The sequence below is a fragment of the Meleagris gallopavo genome, chromosome 12 (genome assembly GCF_905368555.1).
Source record: "Meleagris gallopavo chromosome 12, MGAL_WU_HG_1.1, whole genome shotgun sequence".
In the NCBI taxonomy this organism is placed as follows: Eukaryota; Metazoa; Chordata; class Aves; order Galliformes; family Phasianidae; genus Meleagris; species Meleagris gallopavo.
This window is the reverse complement of record NC_139415.1, coordinates 424,651-433,412: the sequence shown is the minus strand read 5'-3', so window position 1 is coordinate 433,412 and position 8,762 is coordinate 424,651. Positions and strand designations below refer to the sequence as shown.

Genomic DNA, 8,762 nt, shown 5'->3' with positions numbered 1-8,762 from the left:
CTCATTTCTGCAAGGAAAACATTCCCAAGTAAATTACTGACGACAGGCCATGACTATCCTATTTCTGAATCAATCCTTGTGTTTGTGTCCCATCCACATCAAAATGCTGACAAGGACAAAAGGGGAAAATCTTATTACATTTTAATTTCATCGCCATATTTTAGGTTACCCTTCTGGTGGGCTGGGAATCAGTAATGGAATACTGATTTTCCATGGAAATTACCAGTTGTAACAACATCCTCTCTTTTATAAGTGTGGCTTTGGGGCAGCCAGGAGGAACTAGAGTAAACAATTTCTCTCGTGCAGACCAGCCTCAATGTGGTAGTATCTTTCTGAAATGCAAACTCTGGATTTTTTAACAGCTGCATCTTAAAATGGCCATCTCTTGGCTTGAGCCAAGTGCTGTGACATGGACATCTTGTGCCTCTAAAAAAGGCCTACTTGGAAATCCCAGGGACCACTGTCCTTGTTGTCTAAAAATATATTTGCCGTGGTTGAAGAATTAAAGATACCTTGGGAGGAAGCATGGAGTTCCCGTGATGGATTTAGTTTTATTAAACAGACACAGGAGAACCTATATCTTAAAAAAAAAACCTGGTCCCTTAAAAACTAATCCCTACTGAGAAAGGGGGGAATTTCCAGTTGGATATAAGTGAAAAAGATGACAGTGAGCTGCTGGACAGGGAGCAAAGTAATAGAGTGAGATTTCTAACCTTGAAGACTTTCAGTGCATGGCTGGAGAAGCTCTTGGGCACCCCATCTTAACTTGGAGCAGGAGGGTGGGTTAAGCCTTTCAGCCCTCACACTTTCTCTGATTCTTGCAATTTATGTGGACGTTGAATAGAAGAAGGGATATATCTGCTTAAGAAATTCACTCTGGCCACATTCAGTAGGAAGAGTCACTTATCACTTAATGCAAATAGCCAAACTTCTTTTTAACAGATCTTATTTCTTAGTGTTTGCTTCTCATCATGTGTACCCTTAAGAAAGCACTGTGCAAATGAAAAATGGAAGCTAGCAGCTTTTCGAAGGGTTTATGTTCTTAAAAAAAGATCATTACACATGCACACATCAACCCAAAGCCAGTAAGTACCTTTGGTGTCCAAGGAAAATATTCTGTGGTTAAGAGAAAGGTGATCTCCCGCAGATATTTGTTTGCATGTCAGATCAGAGTAAAGCTGCCATGCACGTGAGGATCTGATGTCATCCCAGTAGAATTTTTTTCATGGACAATAATGTATGTTGTTTCAGGCCCCTATTAAAATGTGTTTTAACCCTGTGGGGAAAAAATGATGTCAGCTGTCTTAAATCATTTTAATAATATTCTTTTAGGAAATCGTTAATATAGAGTGTATATCAGCACTGATGCTTTTGTGACCAGGATTGCTGGGAGCAAAGCCTGGGCTAAAGAACAAATCAGTGCTGTTGCACAGGAAAACAAGTAGAGAAATGCTACATGGGCAATCTGTTGCTAAATAAGTTCATTAAACTAATCCTGTAAAAAGACAAATATAGAAAAGTAAAAGCAAAAGCACTGAATGCATTTTCTTCATTATGTGCTGAAATCAAATTTCTCCTAATAATTGCACAAGGATCTCAAGCAGAGAGAAGAAGCTGAACTGGTTGCTCTGGCACGTTGCACAAGACCCAGGTCACACTCAACACACAGAAGTGGCTACTACAGATATCTTTCAGTGGAAAACCCATGAAACTAAAGGACTGGGTTTCATTTGCCCCAGAGGAGCACTGTGAGTGTTGCAGGTGATTCAGCGCGTTTCTGTGTCGCGTTGCCCAGCAGGTGGCCCAAAACAACCATTCATTTTCAGGCCAGCAAAAACAAGAGGCAACCCAGTCCAGCTTGAAGTAACACAAAGAAAATAAACCGCAAAGAAAACACAAAATCTCTGCTCCTGTCTTGGAGAGAAGCATCTCCTCCACCCATGGAGTCACACTGTGCCTTTCCCTTTGAGTCATATTTGCCCGCAGCAAAACTTGAATCCTCCTGTCTTCCTCAGCTGAAGTCTTTTGTATTCTTCCAGCAGTGGGGAGGGCCCTAGGCTGATTCATGGCTCTGAGATCTCATTTTCTTCCAACACAGCAGCTCATTTGCATTCTGAGATCCTTCCTCGCCTTGCCCCTTGCTCCTCCAGAAGCACATGGTTTCCCTTCCCCATCAGCTGCTTCCCAGCTAAGAAGCACAACCCTGGATATGTCTGTGTTCATCTGTTTAGGCAAGAAGCATTAGTGCATGAAGTCTTGAACGGAAAACAAAGCTTGTCCTGTGGCATTCCAGGTCCTATTGTTTGTGAAATCCTTTTTTATTGCCTGTTGCAATCTTCTTCCATCCCTCAGCTGGTGAACAGTATGCAGGGATCCAAATCTTCAAGTGGGGGTTCAGGGAGTGGAATCCTTCCCAGTGTTAGAGAAATGCAAGATCGAGACCTTCTGATGAGGCTGAATGTGTACAAGTCTATGAAGCTGGACATCGTGAAGGAACTGCTGTGGTCGTCAGGCCGCTCTCCATCATATCTGTCAGGAGAAGCCCCCAGTATCTGGAAAAAGGGAAATATTACTCCCATTTAGAAGAAAGAGAGGAAGAAAGATTTAGGGAACTATAGATCAGTGACACTCACCTCTGTGCCTGGGAAGATCATGGAACAGGTCCTCCTGGAAGACATGTTGAGGCGCATATGAGAAGAACAGGTGATTCAAGTCAGCCAGCACAGCTTCACCAAGGGAACGTTGTGCCTTACCCAGTCAGTGTCCTTCTGTGATGGCATCAGTGGAGAAAGGGAGGGCAACTGATGTGGTCTACCTGGACTTGTGCAAATCCACATCCATACACCACAACCTCATCTATAAATTGGAAAGATATGAACTATTCAGTGGGTAAGGAATTGGTTGGATGGTCGCAGCCAGAATGCTGGGGTCAATGGCTCAATGTCCAGCTGGAGGTGGTGACGAGCAGTGTCCCCCAGGGGTCCATCTCAGGATCTTCATCATCTTCATCATCTTCATCACTCTTCAGCATCTTCATCAGTGACACAGATGATGGGATTGAGTGCATCAGCAATTTGCTGATGACACCAACCTGAGCAGTGCAGTTGATACAACACAAGGAAGGGACACCATCTAGAGGGACCTGCACAGGCTTGAAAAGTGGTCACACATAACTAATGAGGTTCAACAAGGCCATGTGCTACACTTGGGTCATGGGTCCCCAGCACAAGAAAGATGTGGAACTGTTGGACTGTGTTCAGAGAAGTGCCACCAAGATAATCAGAGAGGTGAAGCATCTCTCCTATGAAGAAAGGCTGGGGGAGTTGGGGGTGTTCAGCCCAGAGAAGAGAAGGCTCCAGGAAGACATCATTGTGTCTTCCCATACTTAAAAGCAGCTTATAATTAGAAGGGAGACAGACTTTTTACACATTCTGATAGTGATAAGGGGAAATGGTTGTAAACTAAAAGAGGGGAGATTTAGATTTGATATTAGGAGGAAATTTTTCACTCAGAGAGTGGAGAGGCACTGGAACAGGTTGCTCAGAGCTGTGGATACCCCATCTCTGAAGATATTCAAGGCCAGGTTGGCTGGGGCCCTGGGCAGCCTTGATCTGGTGCCTGATTTAGAGGATGGCAGAGCAGCTGGAACTAGATGACCTATAATGTTCCTTCCAACCCAAGCCATTCTGTGATTCTGTGAAATCCAAGTGGATTCCTGGCAGGGAAATTAAAAAACATTTTTCTACACTAGAAAAAAAGAAATATATCTCAAGTTACAATTCTTTCAGAGGCTCACTGCAGGTTTTTAAAGCCAATTGCCAAAAGCAGCAGGAGCCACTGGCAATGTCATGAAGAATACAAAGCAGGATAGCTGAATCCAGACGTGCTTATTTTGGCTGAGATTTTAATCCTACTGTACTCGGGTCGAAAACTACATTTTCTCTGTCACCGATATTCATCCCAAAGAACATGAAAGGGCATTTCTAATCAGTACTACAAAACAAAAAACAAAAAACAAAAAACAAACAAACAAAAAAACAAAAAACAAAAAACCGGACAACATAATGTCAAAATATCAGAAAAGTACATTTCCCCCTAGATTATGGTCAGAGTTTTCTTCCCCTCCTGCATGGCTAATGTTATGAGAGTGCAGAAATTAGCAGGTCTAGCAAAGGAGTTGCATGGCCATGTCAAAATGGGTTGGCAATGCAAACTGTTAGTGATGATTAGCTTTTTAATGGCTGTGTCCATCAGTATGCTTGTGAGAAAGAGGTAATGATTGCTAGTTTGCTAGTTACAGTTACAGTGGTGATAAGCAGAGGTGGACTCTGTCACGATGGCCCACAGCCTTGCAAAAAGACGTGCCCAGAATTTAATTAGGAAACAGCAGCAACTTCCAACTCAGTCACTGCTTTAGAAGACAAGGAAATACATGAGTGAGCCAATTCTGAAATCTTCTAGTGTGTAAGCTATTTTGGAAGGATGAAGGGAATGAACAGGTCATATGTGGCATCCTAAAGCCCAACCAGTTACAAACAGCCTGCAAGTTAGAGCCAGATCCTTCTGGCCTCTTTCCATCTTTGCATCCAGGGATGTAAAAATTGGCCATCTGCCAAGGGTTAAAAGAGCAGTCTCCATCCTGTGTCATCAATCCATCACACAAGTTCTTTGCTAGGTTTCTCAAGCATCACCCTATTTCTTTCTAGGCCCTGGGCTTCTACTTCTTGCCAAGACATGCTGAAATTCTGAGTCGACTAAACCACTCAGGTGGATTTCAGATTTCCCAGCATCTCATGGGTATGCCTATGGGTGTAACCTAGAAGAGATCACTGTCCAGCTAAAGGGAATCAAAATAGCAAGGTTGGAACTGAAAAAGGACATGATGTGAAAGATGAGAATAAGCAAATCACACAGTGTTCTGTGTTGTCTGGGGGAAGCCTTGTAGATGGATGCCGTTGGATTGACCTCCAGGGCAAGGCTGGGAGTAGGATGCATCACCCTCCTTGTGTAGGAGTTCAGTTATGCAGCAGCAGAGGAGTCATAACCTATGGGTGCCTTCTGCCACTGAGAGGAATTTGGTAGCCCACACACTGCAAAAAGCTGAGCATTCATCAGTTAGAGTCTCACTTGCTTTACGATGTGTGCAGAAGGACTACCTTGTTTTCCAGCTTGTAATCCCATATCCTCTCCGGCTCTCTGCACTGCGGACCTTTAACATCCTAGCGTGCTAGGCTTTCCTTCCCAGCTCAATTCAGGCTGGTTTTCCTATGCTCAGTCTCCTCCTCCAGAAGCTGCTTTTCCATTGCACTCCTGAAGGAATGCCATTTGTACAGGGACCATGAGCTTGTTCTTCCAGCCACACCCAACTTTCAGTTGTTTGGCCCAAAAATGACGCTCCAGATCATGCCAGATTCTTATGGTATCAAGGTGAGTATGCAAGTCCTACATAACTTTCATGAAAGTAAATGTGTAGCCCTTGTCTGGAGCATAGGTTACAACCACTGCAGCCCACCCTAATCGTTAATGTAGCATTTGGTTAATCTTTTTCCTCCCTGGGAGAAGAGCAGAGAACTACAAGAATGTCTTTCTCCTGAAATTAACACCTGAAATTAACAGGTTGGAAAACCTTCCTGGAATACTTACTTTGCTGCTGGGCTCTCTACGTTTCCTGAAACACCACTGAAAAGGGAGTTGCTGTGCTGCCTGGATGTGGGAAAGGATGAAGAGGTAGAAGTGCCAGAACTCACAGGTTGAGTTAAAGACAGTTTACCAGGTAAATCAAAGCCACATTGTGCAAGCAAAGGAATTCATACACCACTTCCCATTGGTTGGCAGGTGTTCAGACCCAACGCTGGGCAGTATCCAGCTCTCTGCTCCTGGGGATGTTCATTGCACAGGCCACTTAGATTCCCCTCATCTGCTCACACTGCAGAGCTTATTTCTTTCCTCATCACCGTTTCCCTGGACATTTACCCAAGTGTACTCTGAATTTGTTTTGTTGATGTCTCAACCTATTTTGCCCATATGGCCAAAATATGGGTGTTCCACTGGGGCCAATACTTACTGTCCTGCTCATACTGGTCTCAGAACATGGATCCCCATGACAGATTATAAAGAAGAGCTTCACCTCTTGGGAAGAGGAAGTTATTCAGATCCTGTGAGATCCAGAATTCATTTCTAGCCCTGGGTGGCTGAATTTATTGCACATAGGTCACTTTGTTTAAGAAGATGTAACGTTAAAAAAAACTTTCCAGACAAATCTTGAGAGGCAGGGCAATAAACTGATACCTAGCTTCCCAGATGCGCTTGGTATTTTTATTTCCCTCTGTTTCCTCACCTATGTGGTTTGCAACTAATTCCACAGTACTTTGTTATATGAGACATGTTTAAATATGTGATTTTTTTAAAAATAGAATTTCTTTGTAATGGCATCATACTTCACCATGACTAGTGAAGGCATAGATTAGATGTAACTGCAAACCAAAGCAAACAATTGCCTCTGGCCCGGGGCCACTGGTGCTAAGGAAGGCCAGGTTCTTGCAGGGAGACACTGTGATGAATGGCCCAGAATGAGGAAGATACAAAATGCAAAATCTGCTCCCACAAACAGCCAATCTTGAAGTATTGATCCCTGATGATAAATACCTTGACTTTTTGTGTAGCCTGGATTCTCAGTGGAGAACGTGCTAACTTCCTTATACGTTATCCAAGTTCCATTGCTGTTCCTTACCACACTTACTATCTTCAGCACAGCATGGCCGAGGGTCTGCTCCTTGCCTTCAAAGCCTCCTTGTAGCTATTCCTTCTCTGAGTACTACTCTGAGTACTACTCTGCATCTCTCATCAAGCCATGTTTCTTTGGTGGTCTCATGTCCCGTACCTCCACTCCACTTGCTTGGAGCTTTCTGCTCCACCAGCCAGTCCTCAGAAATGAAAGCACTCACCCTAAAACCAGCCTCATCTCTCCTGCATGGATCATACTCAATTGCCTATGAAGACTTAATGACGATTTCAGAAAGGTTTGTGCCATGAGGATGGGAAAAGTTCTGAAAAGCATACAGGCAGCTTCTGCATCCTTTCACCATCAAAAGTCCCTTCTTAGGCAAAAAGATGATGACACAAACAGCCCAAAACTTAGGCTGTTGACTGTACTGCCAAGCCTGTGCCAAGCTGTTTCTCTCTGGGTACCTCCAAGTACCACATGGTGAGTCTCAAACCATTTGGGTGCCAATGGTATAAGAAAAGAAGTAGAAGATACTGAGGAAAGGTGCACAATAATCATGCTTATAGAGACACGTAGCTTCAGGGTGGTACACAAAGAAAGAGATGCACAAGAGAAGGAAAGGAATGTCATTGACTGCTTGGTTTTGGCTGTGCTTATGGAAGCAGGACTTTGAGTAAATCCTTCCAGAGGACATTGGACAGATTGGTCAACTGCAAAGTCCAGCAGAGGGTCACTAACATGGTTAAGGCTGGAGAACATGGCATATGAAGAAATGCTGAAGCAGCTGGGCTTGTTTCACCTGGAAAAGAGAAGGTTTCTGGGGAATGTTATTGCTGCCTTCAGTTACGAAGAGGCTGAATATAGAGAAGATAGAACCAGACTCTTCTCACTTCAGAGGTGCTCATAGAAAACACAACAAGTGATTGTTTGCTGAAATTGCACTAGAGACACACCAGTTGGACTTAAGGAATGAAGCACATGCACAGTGTAGCCATGGGACAGGCACAAAGATATGTTAAGGGATCATCAGCCACGAGGACATCACCAACCAGACTGGATAAGGCTTTGATCAACCTGATTAGGTTAACTCCACAGTTAACCCTGACTTAGACAGGAGCTGGAGAGAAGAACCACAGTTGGCCCCTCTAGGTTACATCAGTCGGTCTGTCATTGTATGATGCTAACTTCTGACACTGGCACTTCTTTGCCCCACTTCATCTTAATTCAGTAAACAAGACTCAGAAAGTTGTTACTCTGATGCATTGCAGAGGAGGATCTGGACAGAGGCCACTGGGTTCATAGGGCACGAACAACTTGACCACTCAATCTTGCAGGGTTAATATCAGAATTGAATTCATGCAGGAATTTCAGTAGGGGATTGTGTGGCCATAGCATGTGAGGGATCATGGATTAAACATTTGCCAATTAATCCAGGTGACTCTCCTGGATAAAGACTTGTAGCCCTAGAGTCACATTCTGAACAAGGCTCCCACCCTTAGCTCCCACACATGGTATTGAGGTGGGGGTCAATGGCTAGAGGAGACTTGGCATTTTCCTGTGTGAAAAAAATGACTGTGAAGTCAGTAAAACTGTACTTCAGAAAGGAGATTGGAGCAGTGAGTCACATACCTACCCATGTTGTTGCATGGGATTGATGTGACAATGTCAGAGCAAGCAAAGAAGCGGTACAAGAGTCTTTGAAATGCACTAGCGAACAGATCATGCCGTTTAGAAAGCTGTTTTGTAACTGCAGATGTCCCAAGAACATTTTGTTCTTCTAAGGTACTGAGAGCAGAGCCTGGGGTTTAAACCCCTCCTTAAACGTACCTGAGCCAGTACTTCAGCCACCAGGCACTGATGTAAATGCAGACAGATTTGCCACCACCCAGCAAATCTGGGTGAAGAGAGGTGTTTCTGGATACATGATGCAGGAGTTAGCTGTGAAGTAAAGTAGAGCTTCTCTGGGTTGCAGCCCTGCCTTGGACCCTTACATGCCACCAAATTACCTTGAGTGACTTCTGGGCAGTTTGGCCTCTGA

At 44.0% G+C, this 8,762-nt stretch overlaps 1 long non-coding RNA gene across 1 annotated transcript; it reads right to left on the bottom strand.

Moving 5' to 3' along the window:
• Positions 1-244: 244 nt before the first annotated feature.
• On the bottom strand, positions 245-5,764 carry LOC146543521 (uncharacterized). Its single transcript, XR_014885951.1, has 3 exons — positions 5,644-5,764; positions 2,634-2,856; positions 245-2,552 (listed from the first exon to the last, which is right to left on the bottom strand). It is a non-coding gene; the product is annotated as an uncharacterized LOC146543521 (long non-coding RNA).
• Positions 5,765-8,762: the final 2,998 nt, after the last annotated feature.